Source organism: Lissotriton helveticus, chromosome 6, assembly GCF_964261635.1.
Source record: "Lissotriton helveticus chromosome 6, aLisHel1.1, whole genome shotgun sequence".
NCBI lineage: Eukaryota > Metazoa > Chordata > Amphibia > Caudata > Salamandridae > Lissotriton > Lissotriton helveticus.
Window position 1 is genome coordinate 1,966,855,776 of NC_136067.1, and position 20,511 is coordinate 1,966,876,286.

The following is a 20,511-nucleotide window of genomic DNA, read 5'->3' on the forward strand; positions in this document are numbered from 1 at the left end:
GCCCCAATTTTTTTTTTTTTAAATCGGCAAAAGCAATGCAGGGTGCACAGATCCTGTTGATAAAAATGAAGGGCGGGCTTCCGCCCTTTGTTGGTAATTAGCCCCCGGGGAGGCCAAGTCCCGGGGCAATGAGGTTATGTGAATGGGGGGCCCAGAGGGGCCCCTCAGCCCTGGGGACTGCCACCCCGGGGTTTTATAAAATTATGTGGGGGGGGCTCACAGCCCTCTCAGCCAAAAGGATTGCCACCCTTGGGGCTTTAATATGCATGGGTGGGGGGCCTCAAAGGCCCCCCAAGCCCCGGGGACCCCCACTCCCTGGGCTTCTTTTGAATATATGAGGGGGTGCTCATGGCCCCCCACAGCAACGGGGACTGCCACCCCCCAGGGCTTTATTTTTTTTTTTAATAAACCTGTGTGGGGGGGGGGGACAGACGCGTTTTGCCTAATGGCTTCGTAAAAAAAATATATGTATATATATATGGCTACCCCGTCTGTTTTGTACCTGTAATGGAATAAACCGAAGGTATTTCAACTACTGTGGTCCGTGCTCTTCATTTGGTAACCTGTGAGAGGAATTACGAGGCTGAGGAGGATTGTTGGTAACACTCTTTCGCAGAATTTTTTTTAATGCTCGCTGTTACGCATTTTGGCAATATCTCCTGCCTCACTCACACACTGAGCACCATGACTCCCCATTCTTTGTGGGAGCAGCCAGTCACATGATGCAACAAACATAAAAGACATACTTCTAAACAAAAGAAGGTTACAATGCGAATAAATGTCAAAACCATTGCATTTTCTAATATGATTCTTGTAACAATTACATACATTTTTGGTATTGTTATCACAATTACATTTTACTGATTTTTATCATTTTGATTATTATTTTAATTATTATTATTTTGGCATTACAAATATCTATTCTCATGAAACATTTTTGTCATAATTAACACCAATTCATCTTGGAAACGCTTGATCTACTGCTCAGTGTACATTTACGTTTGTTGTATTTAGTTGAAGTGTATATGCTCACATGTCCAAAGCTCCCCACTTATTGCACAGTTTGATGACATTTCACGATTTTACAGTACATATGCATATAGGACTCACTCCATCGATGTTATAAAACTCAGATTGATTGGGTAATGGGAGAACTTTCAGGTGCCAGCATTTGTAATGGTTTTACATTTTAATGGTTTTAAATTCATACCCGATGCTAGTGCCATGTCAATATTATAGTCTCTACCATAAAGTACTTAGTGCAAGTTAACAATAGGACATAGTTCCAATGTATAGCTATGCACCCGAACCAGTCATCAAATAAAATCTTACAATATTGCACGTTACCCAAATTCTCAATCCGTCATGTTTAAAGGGCATGTGCCTGGTGAATAAAATGTCATACATTGATAGAGTATGCCTCCATAAATTTGATCTTTAAAATAAGCCTGGGCCGAGTTGGCGGGGTGCCACTATGCGGAGTTCCACGGAGTTGGGACAAACTCCACCCGCTCCCCTCCTCTCCACCTCCCTAATTTAATTATAACAAACAAACAGGCACTTACCTGCTGTGGCGTCTCCGGGTTGCCTCCTTCTTGTGACACAAAACCCTATTTTACAAGTCTTGCACGCACGATGTACAACTTAGGGGTTTGTGTGGACGTGGACAGTGAGGACAAGGAGGAGAGAGGGACCACAGCGAGGAGGAGGCAGCCAGGAGACGCAACAGCAGGTAAGTGCCTTCTTTTGTTATAATTAAACTAGGAAGGGTGGAGGGACAAGATAACTCTGCTCCGCTAAGGGGTTGGAGTTTTGCCTGAACTCCGCATTCTCAACGGAGCGCGGAGTAGGCAAAACTCTGAAAACTCTGCTGGTGGAGCAGAGTTCTTCGGCCCGGGTTACTTTAAAACTTTCAACAATGTACAAAAGAGAGAAAGAGGGATGGGTGGGGAGGAAAGAGATCAAATGCTCCATTGCATATTTATATTAGATATTAGCATTATGAACTATGCAGGATTTCACTCAACATCCTAATTCATAAAGATAAATTACTAGTGCATTATTGCAATGTGTTGAATCCTCATTGTCAGCAGCGTCCTATCCCCAAAGTGAACAGTTGTACGCAATCCTAATAAACAACTTCTCTGCCAACAAAGTGATGTTAAAAAATCATGTGCAAATGCAAATTTCAGTAACGACTCAGACTTAAAATGTTGCGCTAATGCTAAAAAAAGTCTATCTAGTGTCGCTACTTATTATGTATTTGTGGCTGCTGCCATTCTGTCTCCCTCCTATTGCTCAATCTGATTGGACCCTCAGATTGCAAAAGTAAGTGCAAATGCATATAGCTAGTTTGCATTTACCTCCCGATTCCCTTCTTTACTACATACATTACGAGATACAAGTATGTGAGTATCTTTTTTCCTTTTTATCATTGTGTCTAACCTCATGTACTTTTCTACTACATATCAATGGCTTTAGGAGGGGCTGCCGTTAGATGTGCACATACATACCTTCTTCTGAGTTGAGGCCATGTGGGATCTTAGTATTGAGCATAACTATGTATCTTGACTCTAATTGTCTAAGTTTTAATTCTCGGGTTCCCCTCTCCTATTTTTTGGGACTGAGTTGATTACAAAATAAAAAAAGCTCATTGATACTCCATACATGAACCTCAGTGATGTGTCTTGCAATGGGGTAGGTCCTGTCTATGTTTTTCACAGCCATTTGGTGTTGGAGGATTCTTACATGTACTCAAGATAGAGGAACCAGGAGTATTTTGACCCGGTCCAGTACACGTAGTCCCTAAAGGTAATAGCTTAGATCCATGGGTGTGCACTTCCTAATGTTGTGAGAGGTGGACTGGTCTCCGGAATAACATCCAAATGGAGAAAGTGCCCTCACACACCCCAAAATGTGCATGCTCCTCATCGGGCTGGCACTTCAATGCTCGGCGGGCACCAGCGAAGGGGCTCTTTGGCAGAGTTCTTTTGATAAAGCTGTTAGGTGAGTGAGGGTATGTGAACATGTAGTGTAGTGAGAGATATTTTAAAATAAGTATAGGGAGACTCTTATTAAATACATTTTATCAATCCTGGCTCGCTAACCTAAATTAAAACAATGTTGCTCATATCGGAGACAATGATCCAACAAAGCATAAATGCTATTTAGATTGTTTGGTCAAAATGTTTCTTGCCAGATCAGCCCATAAAGGGTCTATTGGCAATTCGTCGGGATCAGGTATAGGAAGATTTCCTCGTAATCTTACACTGATACACGGCTGGTGTATACATTAGGTAGATTAGTTAAGTCGCCAGCTGTGCTTGATAGCACAAGGTTGAATGGCACCTGTTGTTTTGAGACCTGAAAATGAGAAAGAAAGGTGGGATAAAAACATGGAGATATTGCTAGCATCCTGTTCGGTATGTATTCGTATTTGTCGTTTTACCATGGTGAAAAACATTATGGAAGAGCATCACCTGCAAATGCGTTTCATGACATCAGCCTCGCCGTAGTGTAAGAAAAGGAGGAAATGTTCCTATACATGGTGAATTGTAGATTCTAAGAGCTTTCATTCAATGCAGACACAAAACTACTAGCTATTTCTCAAGAATCTCTCCAAATTATGAACAAGTCATCTATAAATCTTGTCCAGATGACTACATTGTCCCTCCACTCCTCTGTAAACTTGAGCTTGAGCACCTGCTCCTCCCATCAGCCCATGTGTAGGTTTGCATAGCTGTGGGAAAAGCAGGTGCCTATGGCTGTGACCCTTACTTGTCTGTATGTGTCCTTGCCAAACAAGAAGAAGTTGTTCTTGAGGCACAGCCTAGCCATTTCAAGAATAATTTCTGAATGTTGATATAAGTTAATAGGTCCTCCTGCAGGAAAACATGGCGCCCGCGAGCTAAGCGGTAGCGCACACTCTCGCCGCATCCTTCTCATCTCTCCCCGTTTGTGGATGACTGTGGCTGTGTGAAGTGTACGGAGCGTGGGGGAATTTTCATTACCTTTTTCTTCCATTTCTTGTGCCGCTGAGGATCCTGTCGATGTGCCTCGGGAGGTCGTCTTACTTGCCCGCTTCCGCTCCCACCCGCGGCTCCTCTCTGCCGTGGATCTGGAACCGAGCAGTCGTGGAGCTGAGGAGCAGCCGCAGAGCGGCGGCTCGCGGTTTGCTTCTGGGGAGTGCCGGCGGGAGAGTCAGGTGCAACGTGGCTCAGAGGAATCTTGCAGACTGCATCGACGGTTCCCCCATGCTGGTTGCAGTGGCTGCACCCCCTCCCAGCACGGACTTGGCTGCTGTGGCGTCCTCCGAATTTCGGGCGGTGGAGGCAGAGGAGCCTGCTGTGACCAGCGCAGAGGGAGGCACAAGAAGGAAAGTGCAAGTAATCGGTGAGGTGACTAGTGCTGCGGGGGAAGACATTTGTGGGTCTAATGAGGGGCCAAGTGTGGAGGTCAAAGGCACGCAGGGTAATTTAAAGAGCCTAAAGAGCCACTGCCTGCCTAGGAGAAGGAAAGCCAACAGAGGTACTTCTAAACGGGGAAGAGGGGGGAAGTGCAGTCAAAGACCCCCAGCTCTGGAAGCAGGAAGTGGCACTGATACCGAGAGTAGGGACTCAGTGGAGGAAATTTGCTGCTGCGGTTGGGAGCTGCAGTCCAGGGGAGGGGGGCCATAAAGCTGCAACTGTATTAAACAAACCCCCAAAAGCAGCCGCTAAGAAGAAGGGTCAAGATACTAAATCATCTCGTATAACCCCGTCCCTACGTTCCTTTTTTAAAGTTCTACCTCAAGTCATCAATATACAGAAACTGCATCACTCTGAACCCCCTGTGCGGACAGAATCCTCTGAGCATTTAGATTGTTTGGTTTTAGAGAGGGCTTTTTTTCCACCAAACGATCCTCCCTTTGCAAATACGAACTGTTCATTCAACAAGGTGGATATGGCGGGAAGCGAGGCGCGTTGCTATGATAGAATTGCCGGATCAGGCAGATAGTCTACAGCCTGCTCAGAATTCTCAGGCTCCTGCTTCCAAAGCACCTCCGGCTGCTACGGAGGCCCAGTTGGTGGCTCAGGTTGAATCAGGTGAGGTGTTGGAGGTTACATCCCCGGGTCCACCAGTAACAGTGGGGTCTGAGGGGGGAGAGGAGGGAACAACCGAATCCTCGATAGAGGCTTTGCTAATCGCTCTGAAGGCCGATATCAAGCAGGGCTTTAGGGTCTCTGAGGAGAATCAAATTGAGATCAGAGCAGCTTGCGACGTCCTGGAGAAAAAAGTAGATCGCCTGAACAAGAGAACAGAGGTCCTGGAAGGGTCTGTGGAGGAGCTGAAAGCCAATCTGGGGGCAGCTAAGTTGAAAATTCAATCTTTACAAAGGGAGGGCGACGCTACTCGTGAGAGGGTTGAATCTTTGGAAAATTTCTCGAGAAGAAACAACCTCCGACTGTTGAAAATCCCTGAGGGAAAAGAGGGGAGTGACATTAAGTCCTTTGTTGTGGGCTTACTTAAGGACTCACTAAACTTGGAGGAGTCGTTGGACTTTCTGGAAAGGATTCATAGGGGCCCATTCCGACTAAAGCCTGGAAGGACAAAGCCGAGAAACATTTTGGTTAATTTTCTCACCTACAGTCTGAAAGAGAAAATTCTAAATCTAGCCCTAAAGGCCAAGTCATTAAAAGGCTCAGATTTTCTGTGTGAAATACGCTCTGACCTTTCTAAGACCACGCTGGATCGGCAGTGGGAGTTGGGGCAGAGGATGGAGAGTCATGCACAACAATAAAATGTATAACCTCAGATAACCTCTGGAAGCTGATGAAATGTTGGAGTCATTAAGAGACTGGGGAGGGGCAGAAAAGGCTAAGGGGGTATGAGATGGGTTTAGGCTAATACCATTAGTTAATAGAAAAAAAAATTGATAAATAAATTATTAACTTTGTTAGTTATTTAAGATGTGGGGTACTATTCATGATATTAATTATGGCACCAAGCACAAAATAAATACACACAAAAAAAACCTCACATTCAGTACAAAATAAATTCACATCTAGATAAAATAGATAAATAATGGTATAAGCGGTACTGAGTTTAGTGCAATAATTTTGGGGGGTGGTAATGCTTAAGACAGTTAACCCAGCTCTATTTAAGTGCCACGTGCATTGTAGGATTTAGTAGAAGGGGGAGGAGGAGGAGGAGGAGGCGAGAGGAGCAGAGGGTGTAAAGCTGGCAATACATCAGGCCAGCGTAAATAGGGAGGAGTTTTCCAGGGGGGGTGGTTTTTCACTGGGTGGCAGGGGATTTTTTTTTAATAAAAATCCTCATGAGTCTGAGCCCAAATATTACGATAACTCTAAGAGCTTTGCGCACCGACTGTATTATTTAATTCTACGCGCTAAAGAAAAGGCTTGTTTTGGCATCTCAGTGTCTCAGGGTGGGGCAGCCTGTATGTTGAGGGGGGGTGGGGTGATGGAAAGTTGAAATGATGAAACTACAATGCTTATCATGCAATGTTAATGGCCTGCGCACCCGGGGAAGAAGAGAAAAAATTCTTCAATATTTGAGAGACTCCCCAGCTCAGGTTATAGTCATTCAAGAATCACCCCTCCTCAAATCTGAAACACTTGATATCCTAAAAAAAGAGAAATGGATAGACATTTTTGTGAGTACAGATCACAATACAAATATTAGGAGGGTCGTATTTATCTTTAAGAAACAAGCTAAAGCTCATATCATCGAGCATAAGGAAGATAAGAGTGGTAGATGGCTACTTTTAAGGGCTGTGTTGGACGATCTTCCATATACCTTGGTTGGGTACTATGGCCCAAACCAGGATGACCCCTTATATCTTAACACCATATATGACCACTTAGTAGTTCTCCATGATCCAGTAATCTGGGTGGGCGATTTTAACATTGTATTGAATCCAAAACTAGATAAATCACCCAACTCGCGGGCCTGTGCTTTCTCTAAATCAATGCAAGAAATATTAAGAATCATTGCGCAATTAGACCTTGGTGATATCTGGAGGGAAAGGGCAGGGGCAAAGTTGGGGGTTTCGTTTCGAAACCTCAAATATAAACATCGATCAAGAATTGACTATGCTCTATTCAGCTATGGCCCTAAGGACCTTATGTTAGATATCTCTTACCTTCCCTCACATCTTTCCGATCATTCGGCGATTCTGTTTATGCTAAAATCAATGCACAAACCTATTCACGCCTCTTGGTCCTTTGACCGGACCATATTATTAGAAGAAGATGAGGTCACCTTTCTTCGATCAGAAACTCAGCACTTTCTGGAAGACAATCTAGCTACAGCTGAAGACCCCATTGTTTGGGATGCACTAAAGGCATTTCTGAGGGGTTGTATTACTAGTCGGTCTTCTTATAGAAGAAAGAGCTATAGCGAAAATATTAAGATCTTAGAAGATGAAATGATGAAGATTGAAAACGACATGGGTTCCAATTTGGGCTTAGGGGCTGCTCAAGAAAGATATAGCCTATTAAAGTCTAAACTCGACAATCTATTACAAGATTGGGTGGCCAAAAGGTGGGAGGCGAGCAAGCCTGAAATTAGATCAGAGAGATTAGGGTGGAGGGGGAAGCAGCTCCTCGGCTTACAAAACAAGCGATAGGAAATGCTTTCCAGGACTTCTTTAGGGCCATATATAAGGAAGACTCATGTGAGCCTAAGGAAGTGAGAGAAGCCTGGCTGAATCTAATTGCTTTGCCAAAACTTTCAAAAGCACAAAGTAGGACGCTGGAGAGTGATATCTCTGTTGAGGAGATTGGCAGGGTGCTGGGTCATGTCTGCCATGGAAAGGCGGCTGGTCCTGACGGATTACCGGCGGAACTTTATAGAGCTATCGGTGTGGAGATTACACCAGTTCTGGCTTCTATTTTTAATGGGATCCTTATGGAGGGTAAGGCCCCACCAGCGTCCTGGAATGACGCTACTGTGGTTATTAATTCCTAAACCAGGTAAAGATTTGAATGATTGTGGGTCATATCGCTCAATATCGCTTCTTAATTGCGACTACAAAATCTTTGCTACCATTATGGCTGACAGGTTGGGGGCAGTAGTAAGTTCAATCATACATGAAGATCAAAAGGGCTTCATTAAAGGTAGACAACTGGCAGACCTCGTGCAGGACTTAGTTGGGGCTATTGATGTTGCTACTTCTTTTTCTTTACCTTTGGCTGCCCTCACCCTGGATGCGACAAAGGCTTTTGACAGGGTAAACTGGAATTATTTGGCCGCTGTTATGAGTAAATTTAATTTGCCTGAGAAGTTCTGTCGCATGATCTCATTAATCTATAAAGCTCCGACTGCTAGGTTCTCTATCAACAACTTTTTGACAGAGCCTTTCGATATCTCAAGGGGCACAAGGCAGGGCTGCCCGCTTTCCCACCTCCTCTTTAATTTATATATCGAGCCTTTTGCTCAGATACTTAGAACAGAGCCTAATATTCCTTCATTTTGCTTTGGAGGATGGGAAAAGCGGGTAGCCCTATATGCAGATGACATTTTGATCATGAAGTCGAACTTAGATTTAGCCTTTGCCACAGTGATCAAAAGGGCAGAGGAGTTCGGCAAAATCTCTGGCTATGAGATAAACACCAACAAAACAGAGATCATGATATGGACTATTACCAGCACGCTGCTGAGGGTCGCGTCATCCATGAGGTATCTGGGCATTAGAATTATACAAGATGTTAGTAAGATCACTACCCATAATCTGGAGATAGTGCATAAAGATTGCCAGAAACAACCAAAGGCATGGAACCACCTCCCTCTTTCCATTTTTGGGAGAACCAAATTGGTAAAAATTTCTATTCTACCAAAATACACTTTTCTTTTTAATACCATCCCGCTGGCTTTTGACACTAAGCTTCTAACCAAATGTCAACAAGAGATAAATTCCTTTATCCGGAGGTATGGTGCCATAAGATTGGCTTGGAAAAAATTGAGGAGGAGGAGGGAAAAAGGAGGGTTAACATTACCGGACCTGCAATATTATGCCTAGGCTTTTCAGCTAGCTTACTCTAGGATGCTATTAAAAACTCCATCAGATAGCTCTAGGGGAGAGTTGTTTCGAGCCATGCTGGAAGGGGACGATCTTTCATCTGACGGTTTTCTCTTCAAGTTTGGAGACCAGAAATTCTTTTAAAAATTAAAATTAAAAGTTCTCCAATCAATGGCGAAAAACTGGTCTATGATTAGGAAATGTATTGGGCTTGGCTACTACTCTAACTTAGCACCTTTGTGGGATTCGCCAGGAACTCCACCCTGCCTTAAAGACAGTCTAGCGTCCCCCGTAAAGGTCGCGGGAATCTTGAAATGGGGAGATTTACTCTCAGGAGGCTCAATGATATCTTGGGAGGAGCTGCAGGAGAGAGTTGGGCCGGGGCTCTCTAGATTTAAACATGTGCAGTTAATAAGTTGGGCTCAGGCATTAATCAGGAAGGGGGCTACTCTGGGTAAAGTCAGCACTCTGGAAGAACAACTAACTACAAGAGCAGAAGGTGGTAAGGAGGTTTCCTGCTGGTATTGGGCGATCCTGGAAGAGATTGATGGAGACCTTAATCTCCTGGGTAAATTATGGGGAGGGGAGATGGAGAACATGTGCGAACAGTTGTGGCAGGAGTCCTTCAGCCTCTTATATAAAATTGTGAAACCAGTCTGGTTGAGGCAGGACCACCTTTTTACGCTACATCGAGCTTATCTCTCTCCCCAAAAACTAGCAAAATTCCAAGCGGGAAAGAAGTGCAATAAATGTGAGCTCCCTGAAGCATCGGATGTGCATATGTTTATGGATTGCCCCACCATCAGCCTCTTTTCGGGGGGGGTGAAGAACACCCTGTGCTCTATTCTCAACATCACACTGAGTATCACGCTCCCCTGATTATCTTTGGGATCAATGAAAAAACCTGTGGGCTAGCCAGACATTTTCTATTTTACGCCATCCTCCTGGCAAGGAGACAGATCTGTAGGTCTTGGGTTGAGGTAACATCTCCTTCATACGCTGAGTGGTTGACATCTCTTTATGAAGTCTCCAAAATGGACTTGGCTGGGTCTCGATCTAGAAAAAATCTCGCCTTCTGTGAGCTTTTGGTACAATGGAAATAGGATCTCTGGGTTTTTTTTTTATTTCTTTTCCCCCCCGAGTCCTATGAGTATGCCTTCATCCTGCTCCACGGACTTACGGTAAAGGGCCCCCCCAGTCATTTGAAGGTCCGACAGGTGGTAAAACACTTTGATGGAGTTTGCAGGTCTACCCTGGTTCCTTTCTCTGTGGGCTTTTGCCCTCTTCTGCCAAGCAAACATGGTATGTGCGGTCACCTTGAGCTCCTAGCTTAGGCGTGGGGCACAGGGTTTTTTTGCATATGGTGGTGATCGGTGGCAGCCTACTTGGACATGGGCAAAGGCAAATGAGGAAAAAAAAAAAGTTAATAGGTCTTGTGTCTAAATAGAGTCCATCTTCATGTGAAATGCTCATATAGAGTGAAACTACTTCAGGGGTTCTCAAAAGATGTTTTTTCCCCATGGTCAAGTCATGTATCTTCCTTAGAAAATTCCTTGTGTCCTGAATGAAAGAAGGAAGGTCCACGACAAAATCTTGTAAAAAGTAATCTATGTACCAGGAAGTTTTCTAAAAAATAGGCTGCCTATAGCTGATATTATAGGCCTTTCCGGGGGGTTGCCAGATCTTTATGACTCTTCGGGATCAGATAGAATATCGGCATGATGGGATCATCAATTTTCAAATACCGATATTCTTCCTGTGTGATGAGGCCTATTTCCCTCCACCTTGCTAGATTGTTGTGGTATTTGTTTTTACATTCAATCAGATTACTCTGTGAGACTCTTTGATAACACTTGGGCGTCGATTCCGATCCGGTAAAAAGCGCTCCGAATTGCTGTTCGGAGCGTTTTTCCCCGTACGAATCGCACCTGTAGGCGTCCCCGTACGAATCAGCAAGTACGATCACAAATTAAAGCGTCACTCCGTACGACTCGTAAAAAAGACCGTACAAATCGAAAATCCATACGAATTGCAGTTGGCTGACGCACCACGCAGCGTCCGTACGTAAATAGACCGCGCCTTCCGAACCAGGAAGTACGATCCGTGTTGAACACACTCCGTACGGCTCTTTTGCTACGAGAGCTCTAAACTACCGTAAACCCACACTCCGGCAAAACCGGCACCCGGTACACGACAAGCAGGACATGAACGCCATCGTCCGTCTCATCCCTATCCTGTACGGCCACCACCTCGTACTTAGAAACCGACGACGGCGCAGAAGGTGAGCACAACGAAGTCCAACATACCTGTACGTGTAGCCAGACGGCCACATCGCCATTGCACGATTGTAATGTCTGGGTATGTTGCGCCACACACTCCCGCACATCACTAGTGTAATACGGAGGGAGGCCGTATGTTCGTCATCGATCACGGGGTACGGTACGTCACCGCACAACAGTAGAGTAATACGTGGGCGGGGCCACCAACGTCATCGACCACGGGGTACGGAACGTCACCGCACATCAGTAGAGCAATACGGTGACATGGCGAACCTACGTCATCGACCACGGGGTACGGAACGTCACCGCACATCACTAGTGTAATACGGTGACAGGCCGCACCTACGTCATCGACCACGGGGTACGGAACGTCATCGCACATCAGTAGAGCAATACGGTGACATGGCAAACCAACGTCATCGACCACGGGGTACGGAACGTCACCGCACATCAGTAGAGCAATACCGTGACATGGCGAACCTACGTCATCGACCACGGGGTACGGAATGTCACCGCACATCACTAGTGTAATACGGTGACAGGCCGCACCTACGTCATCGACCACGGGGTACGGAACGTCATCGCACATCAGTAGAGCAATACGGTGACATGGCGAACCTACGTCATCGACCACGGGGTACGGAACGTCACCGCACATCAGTAGAGCAATACGGTGACATGGCGAACCTACGTCATCGACCACGGTGTAAGGAACGTCACCGCACATCACTAGTGTAATACGGTGACAGGCCGCACCCACGTCATCGACCACAGGGTACGGAACGTCATCGCGCATCAGTAGAGCAATACGGTGACATGGCGAACCAACGTCATCGACCACGGGGTACGGAATGTCACCGCACATCAGTAGAGCAATACGGTGACATGGCAAACCTACGTCATCGACCACGGGGTATGGTAAGTCACCGCACATCACCAGTGCAATAGACGTATGGGACATACGACTGCTATATCAACGTTAGTCTAACTGGTGTATAGTAAACACATCCATCACTTCCCACCACTGCCCAGCATCAGAGTGCCCACCACTGCCCAGCATCAGAGTGCCCACCACTTCCCACCACTGCCCAGCATCAGAGTGCCCACCACTGCCCAGCATCAGAGTGCCCACCACTGCCCAGCATCAGAGTGCCCACCACTGCCCAGCATCAGAGTGCCCACCACTTCCCACCACTGCCCAGCATCAGAGTGCCCACCACTGCCCAGCATCAGAGTGCCCACCACTGCCCAGCATCAGAGTGCCCACCACTTCCCACCACTGCCCAGCATCAGAGTGCCCACCACTTCCCACCACTGCCCAGCATCAGAGTGCCCACCACTGCCCAGCATCAGAGTGCCCACCACTGCCCAGCATCAGAGTGCCCACCACTTCCCACCACTGCCCAGCATCAGAGTGCCCACCACTGCCCAGCATCAGAGTGCCCACCACTGCCCAGCATCAGAGTGCCCACCACTTCCCACCACTGCCCAGCATCAGAGTGCCCACCACTTCCCAGCATCAGAGTGCCCACCACTGCCCAGCATCAGAGTGACCACCAATGCCCAGCATCAGAGTGCCCACCACTGCCCAGCATCAGAGTGCCCACCACTTCCCACCACTGCCCAGCATCAGAGTGCCCACCACTTCCCAGCATCAGAGTGCCCACCACTTCCCAGCATCAGAGTGCCCACCACTGCCCAGCATCAGAGTGCCCACCACTTCCCACCACTGCCCAGCATCAGAGTGCCCACCTCTGCCCAGCATCAGAGTGCCCACCACTGCCCAGCATCAGAGTGCCCACCACTTCCCACCACTGCCCAGCATCAGAGTGCCCACCACTGCCCAGCATCAGAGTGCCCACCACTGCCCAGCATCAGAGTGCCCACCACTTCCCACCACTGCCCAGCATCAGAGTGCCCACCACTTCCCAGCATCAGAGTGCCCACCACTGCCCAGCTCGTACATCAAAAACATACCATTGTCAACCTCATTACCCTCAGGAGATAGACACATTTTAGCAGACCTAAATGTGAACATCACACCAGCTCCCAGGCACCCAGCAGTCACAGACATTATCACACAAACTACAAATCTGAAAAGGAAAACATTAGCTTTATTCAGCGGAATCACAAAAGAAAAGCAAATGAGAGTCCTCGCTCATTAAAGGCCAATGGCCAGTCCAATAGAGTCTCTGCAACAGTTTGTGCCTCCATGGGTGTCATCTCACCCAAACCTGCCTGCACATGGCGTTTAATCAGCTGTGCTGACTATGGGGGCACCATCTGTGTAATCCTCCGACACCGCATGGACAGGAGAGGGAAGGACAGGTGGAGTGGGTGCAGGTGAAGTGGATTCATCCACACTGGTTGGGACATCGCCGAAAGTAGATTCAAAAACCTGGCTGCACACCTCAGCCAGGGCGGAAAAACTACCACCTGAACCCGGGGACACATTGGGGGTGGAGGTACAGGGCTGTGAGTCTGTCCTACTGGGTGTGTGGATGCGTGTGTGAGGTGTCTCCCCTCTCCCTGTGGGTGTGCCTACTTGCCCTTGAGACTGTGTGCGTGGAGCTTTGAGCTTCTTATGCTGTGTGTGTGCGCTGGGTGTGTCTGACCTGTGGCGTGTGCGTGTATGCTGTGTAGGTATGTGAGAGGCAGAGGTGGATGGCTCTGAAGGAGGGGGGGGACAGATGCTGCTGGGTGTAGAGAGGTGCCGTCAGTGTTGATTCAATGGCAGCCACACTCCGACGCAGATCAGACATGGCTGATGACATGCCCTCCATGAATGACACCACCTGTGTCATCAGTTGTGTATGTCCATGGAGGACAGACAGCATGGATGTCTGACCTACTGCAATCTGCCGGAGTAGGTCCACAGTCTCAGCACTGAGGGCAGCAGGGGACACAGGGGCAGGGGCTGCGGTGCCGGGAACAAAGGAGACACGGGGGCTAGCACGGACCCTAGGCACACCAAGAACTGGGAGGTTGGAGATGGGACTGGAGGAGGGGAGGGCAGCCAAAGATGAATGAGTGACCATTGCTGCATATTCCACCCCCTCCTGAGAGTCTGACTCGGAGTCGTCGGCATGGTAAGATGTGTCAGTCACATGTCGTCCGGCCTGCAGACTCTCCTCACACTCTGTGCCACTGCCTCCCTCTGACACCTCAAAGCAGGTGGCACTGTCGGTGTGTCCCTCTGCCTGATCCGCGCCTGTGTCTCCTCCAGATTCAGATGATGATGCTGTGAGCAAGGAGAAGAATGAAAACATATCAGTCACCTGTACACATCAGACATATCAGCTGCAAATCATTTGGCCTCATTTCTCAACATGGCATGCATCATGAGTCACATGACACAGAACTCTGCATAATGACAAGTCTACTTGTGGAAAAATGTCAGAGACACAACGCTCAATGTAAGGTAGGAGACAAGGTATAGGCAAGGAAAATACTTGTATGAGAGACACAATCATGATCCACTGCCTGACAACAGGATAGCTGATGATGCATCACAGTTCATTAGCCAACCCTGCCACACAAATCAAGATCTGGTCATGATTGATTCGCTTTGACTCTGTGCCACATTAGAAAAGTCCTGGGCGAACTGCCATGTGATGCCATCCTGGGACCTGAAACAAGTGTTCCATCACCTCACACTGCCATCACAGCTTTGTACATCCAAAGTCACATTGTGTGGCAGACCATCAATACTATGTACAAAGAACATGCAACAGATGTTGAGAATATGCACACACGCACTGCCCAGTGTGAGTATGCAGAAGCCCAAAATATAGCACATGTACATTGTGCACCTGTAGCTAACACAAGATAATTAGAAAGTGTACCATGGACAAAGGCCACTGAGGCTGACTTGTGCATAAAACACTTGTTGAGACTCAAGAACAGTGCCACAATATGAAGAAGGGCAGACACAGTGCACATGTGGTGCTACATTTAAGGTACCAACAGGTGTCACATACCCCCCTACAACATGATGATGTGCAAAGGAAGATGCATACTGAGACACTGCACCATAGGAGTACATGTCAAAAACAAGCATTAGCCAAAGCAAACCTCTAATGTGGAGTAGGGCAAGGCATGTAAAGAAGCAGCTGCTGACAGAGAGACAATCAAATGCCAATGCATGAACTGCCTGTCTGACCACACCACTCAAACTATGGGACTGTGACCATGCCTTGGAGCTCTTCAGGTACCATTTCACACACACATGACTACAAACAGACATGTACCTACCCCCTTTGTGCTGCTGTCCCTCCTGCAACTGCCTATGGAGGTCTGGAAACACCACTTCCAGGACCCGGAGCATGTTGGGGGTGAGGTGGCGGCTGCCGCCATGCCGGCGTGGAGCTTCCAGCTTCAGCTGGACTCGGGCGATGCGGCGGCTCCAGCACCGGATGTCCTGCCACCTCTTCTTTATGTTTTGAAGCCTCCTGCGAGGCCCCCCCTCTCTCCGGACAGCCCTGGCGATGTCCACCCAGATTTCACCCTTCTCATAGGCAGATACCTGTCACAAATGTAAAGTTACAGAACATCAGTATACCTGGTCCATGTTCCCAAGACACCCATATGTGCACAAAATACATGAGGACAACAGGGCATCGTATGCCACACACATTTGCATCATTGTCCAGGAGTATGTGGCCTGTGTGCAAACACAACTGCTTTGCATCACATTGAAATTCTACAGATGACATGAGGGCTGCAAAACACTCTTTGAGCATGGCACTCACTGAACAATATATGCTATATCTGGGTGCAATGCAGCACGTGACATGCTGTCACACACCACACTACAACAAATAACTCTCTTGTAACAACACTGTGCACCCTGGCACTCACTCACAACAACATTGCATCTATCCACTATTACTACACAGTGGCTATGATGTCACACACACAACAGGTGCACACTCCAAGGTATTACACACATCACTCACCTGATCCTCTGGTCCCCCATACAGCTTGCTGAAGTTTGGCAGGAGGGCATCCAGCAGGGCCTTGTTCTCACCATCAGTGAATGCAGGTGCCCTCTCCATGTTCAGCTAATCAGGGTCCAGAGGATTCAGAGACAGCAGCTGTGGTTACCACACCAATGTTGTGCAGGCAAGTGCCCTCCCACAGCCACATGCTGCCTTATATCTGTGCTGCAGAGGGTCTGTGAGTCCAAGGAGTAGTGTGTGATAGGCCACCATAATTTGCATCCTATGTTCCATCCAATCACATCACACCTAAGCCCATGACACACATATGCATGGTTTGAAAATAGAGCCAGAGCTGAACAACTTTCGCAACATTGTATACTTTTTTCCAAACTGATTCTTCCAGGACACCTGTAGGAGTTTAAAAAAACTCCGATCCATGACAACCTGGTTGCATTTTGAACAGTACACTGTTCCCCTAGTTGTTCCCAATGCATTTTTTAAAATTCACACCCAAGTACGGTGACATTGCCATTGCCAATGCTACACATGGTGTAACGATGCGTACACACGCACGTACCATTGGGGTATGCTTAGCTCGCGTAGAGCCGAAATGCGATAGGGAAACGATGCGTACACACGCACGTACCATTGGGGTACGCTTAGCTCGCGTAGAACCGAAATGCGATAGGGAAACGAGGCCGACACACGCACGTACCATTGGGGTACGCTTAGCTCGCGTAGAGCCGAAATGCGATAGGGAAACGAGGCCGACACACGCACGTACCATTGGGGTACGCTTAGCTCGCGTAGAGCCGAAATGCGATAGGGAAACGATGCGTACACACGCACGTACCATTGGGGTACGCTTAGCTCGCGTAGAGCCGAAATGCGATAGGGAAACGAGGCCGACACACGCACGTACCATTGGGGTACGCTTAGCTCGCGTAGAGCCGAAATGCGATAGGGAAACGATGCGTACACACGCACGTACCATTGGGGTACATTGCGTCAGACATGGTCAAGTGAAAGATTGTGTAGGCTGCGTCCCTGTCCACCTTCATGTCACCATTGGGAGAGTTACACCAGGAAATCACACAGCAGGGATGTAGTCTACACTCATGTCAACGATGTGGATGCATACATCAGCATGGCACACATACATCAGGATGTGCCAGGTGTGGCAGACATTGAAGAAGCACAGGGATTGTGACCCTGTGCCTCAGTTGATGTGTGAATAGCTTGCACAACATGTCATCAATCATGATGCACATGTGCATCACATCCATTCAACAATTTCCACCCGATTAACATCAGCAACATGTTGCGAGGCACATGAGCACTCGAATGGCCCACAATTCAGTACAGGGAACTGGCACATGATGACAGGAACATGCCCACTGTCACAGAGGTGTCATAGCCGCACAGCATGACCCATGTGTGTGCCATGTGCGACATTGTGCATGCTGTTAGCATATGCGATGAACAGGTCAGTAACGTATTACTCACATCAGAATATCCCCACATGTCATCCTGGACATGGCAATTTCCGTAATACCGTACACTTGTATGTTGGTGTGTAAATCTTCTGGCTCTGCAAGTGTCCTTGGCGTTGTGTGTGCCCTGATGACGTTATCTGAGTAGTCATATGTCACCTCTGCGTGCACACGTAAGGTCCTCTGTTGTTTCTCAACACCAGCGCAGGTCCGGTCTAAGTTAAAGCTTACACATTTTGTACCCTAAATCATTGTACAAACACTTCTGAGCATTTACCTTTTATTGTCAAACTCAAGACCGTGCCAATAGGGATGTCACTTACAAAGCCTGTGAGGAATGAAAACGCCTCATGTTGGTGAGTGACCCTCACCGTCTGTGTCTCCACAGTTTTCACGTCAGGCACAACAACAAGAGCTGCTCCAATTGCGGGGACCAGACATATGAATCCAGGTGCGATTTGTCCCACAAGCCACTCAGACTCCAGCAGTTGGCACAGCACCACAATAGCTCATGGTTGGGATGTAGGACGAGTGCATGTGTGTGGGTGTGGAGACATGTGAGCCCCTTATTAGTACATCATTCCCCAGGCCAAACTCGTCAGGTAAACAAAAGAAGTCAGAGATGTGTAATTGCATTAACAAATAACCACGATGCAAGTGCAATGCTGCATGGGATTAGGGTGACAGCGACCACACGGCTCCATCAGAATTGCAGCCGTCGTAGCCAGCACCACGACCTACGGTCCCAGCCCTGCATGTGACACAGGAGGAGTAAGTGCACTTCCTCATGTCCATGATGTCCCTCACCTCGCCCACTGACTCAGCGTCAGCTTCTGGCCCACCGTACCCGTCTGGGGGCAGTAGCGCCTCTGTTGATATGCCCCTGATGCCATCACTCGCTGAGTGACGGACGCAGGCGGTGCATACGTCCCAGAACCGCTGTGACAGACATGATCGGAATGTTCATCCTGGTCCCCGCTGGTTCAACTCACAACCTCACTGCCAGATCTCCCCCAGGTGTCAGCCGTGGCGCCATTCTGGGGTGGTGCTGGCCCCGATACCACACACTGTACGGCTCTGCTGTGGTAACTGTGTGGCAGAACACCGCTCTTAATGCTGCATGGGAATGTAAACATCAATGAGCTGGCCACACCTCATTACAATTGGCGCTAATGAGTATTGGGAGGGTCATGAAGACCCACTGGCACGTGAGTGTCAGTCCCAAGACCACAGTACAGGTGGACTGGGGGATGCGAGTGTTGTGGACACCTAGCCAGATACTGGTGATGTCTCAACTCAAAAGATGTATTTGGATGAGTGGGCAACGTACAGTGTTGTGTTTATGTGGGCGGTTGGAACCATGGCCCTTCATCTCCCTGTTGCTGCGGTTAGGACCAACTTGTCACAGAGGTCCTTCAACTACACTAACGCTACGCTGAGCCTCTGCAGGCCTATCTTGATGAAAGTACTGTATGTATATTGGCAAGCATGTACAGCCACGCAGCATGTTTGTCTGTAGATAGGCACGTTGTCAGACCCCCACTGCCCTACCCGGACTGACCATGTTCCCTGTCCTACCACCCCATCCCAGGAAGCATCTGCATCCAGGCCTCAAAACCACAGAACACATTCCCATTAGCTACGCTGTAGAGGGTATCCAAGAGGTACAGGCACTACGCAAAGATGTCATCATCCTCCCTGACTCCGGGAGTGATGTTTAGCTACTTGACATCCATCGTTGCCTGCTACCCACACTCTCTGTGGGATATGTTTGTGTAACAGCTGCCAGTGTATGCATTGTAGGTACGGGCAAAACATGGCCACGCCCTTGTCGGATGCCAATCTACAACACTGGTTTTGTTCCGGTGTGGCCTGGATAGCCACCACTCACTGGTCAGATCGATGGCACCCAGGGAGGCTAATTAGTCCTAAGCTATGTATGTATTGAAATGTGACACTTTGCTACTGCCTACTGTTCCTTACAGATATTGGTTTACAAAAGGTAAGTAACTAGTCCTTGAAAGTTCTGTGCATCTGCTGTAGGAGCATCTATGTTGTGTCCTTGCTGTGATGGCAGGGTGACTAATGTACACACACCATGCCACATGTGTTAATGACCCGTTCACATGTGTGATGGCATCACAGACCATCAGTGACAAATGTAATTATCATGCTGTATGATGATGGTCATGTAATTGTAACTGAAAGTACACACCGCAACATGACTAAGGCTGAACAGTGCAAATGATTGCACATGTGTGTGTGTGTATTGCAGTCAGCCGTCTGGATGTGCAGACAACCTCCTACTGACATTGACATGATTTGTCTCACTGACATGATACATTGTCATGCTCACTAAGACCTTTCCATCTGATCGTTTGTATGCATGTCACATCCATTCCACACACTACAGGTATTTTCCTTCTCCACGGAGGAGTGTGTGGGAACTGGCATCAGTGTGTATCCCACGCCACACTCCAAATTGTCTACATTATTTGAAGCAGTGTTGCTTGTGCCATGTACATTGTTATAGTCTTAGTCAGACAGTCGAAGACATTTCCTTACAATTGTGTCTTGCAGGGCACCCCCTCTGGAAAGGCGGTTGCCTGACTTGGAAGCCATGAGGGAGCGCAATTGCATCCGTCGATATCGGTTCGGCAGACAGTTGATCAAGGACCTGACGGACAAGCTTGAGGCTCACCTACAACCACGCCACAGGTATCCAACTGCACTGACACCCAAGGTAAAGGTGATGGCAGCCCTCCATTTCTTTG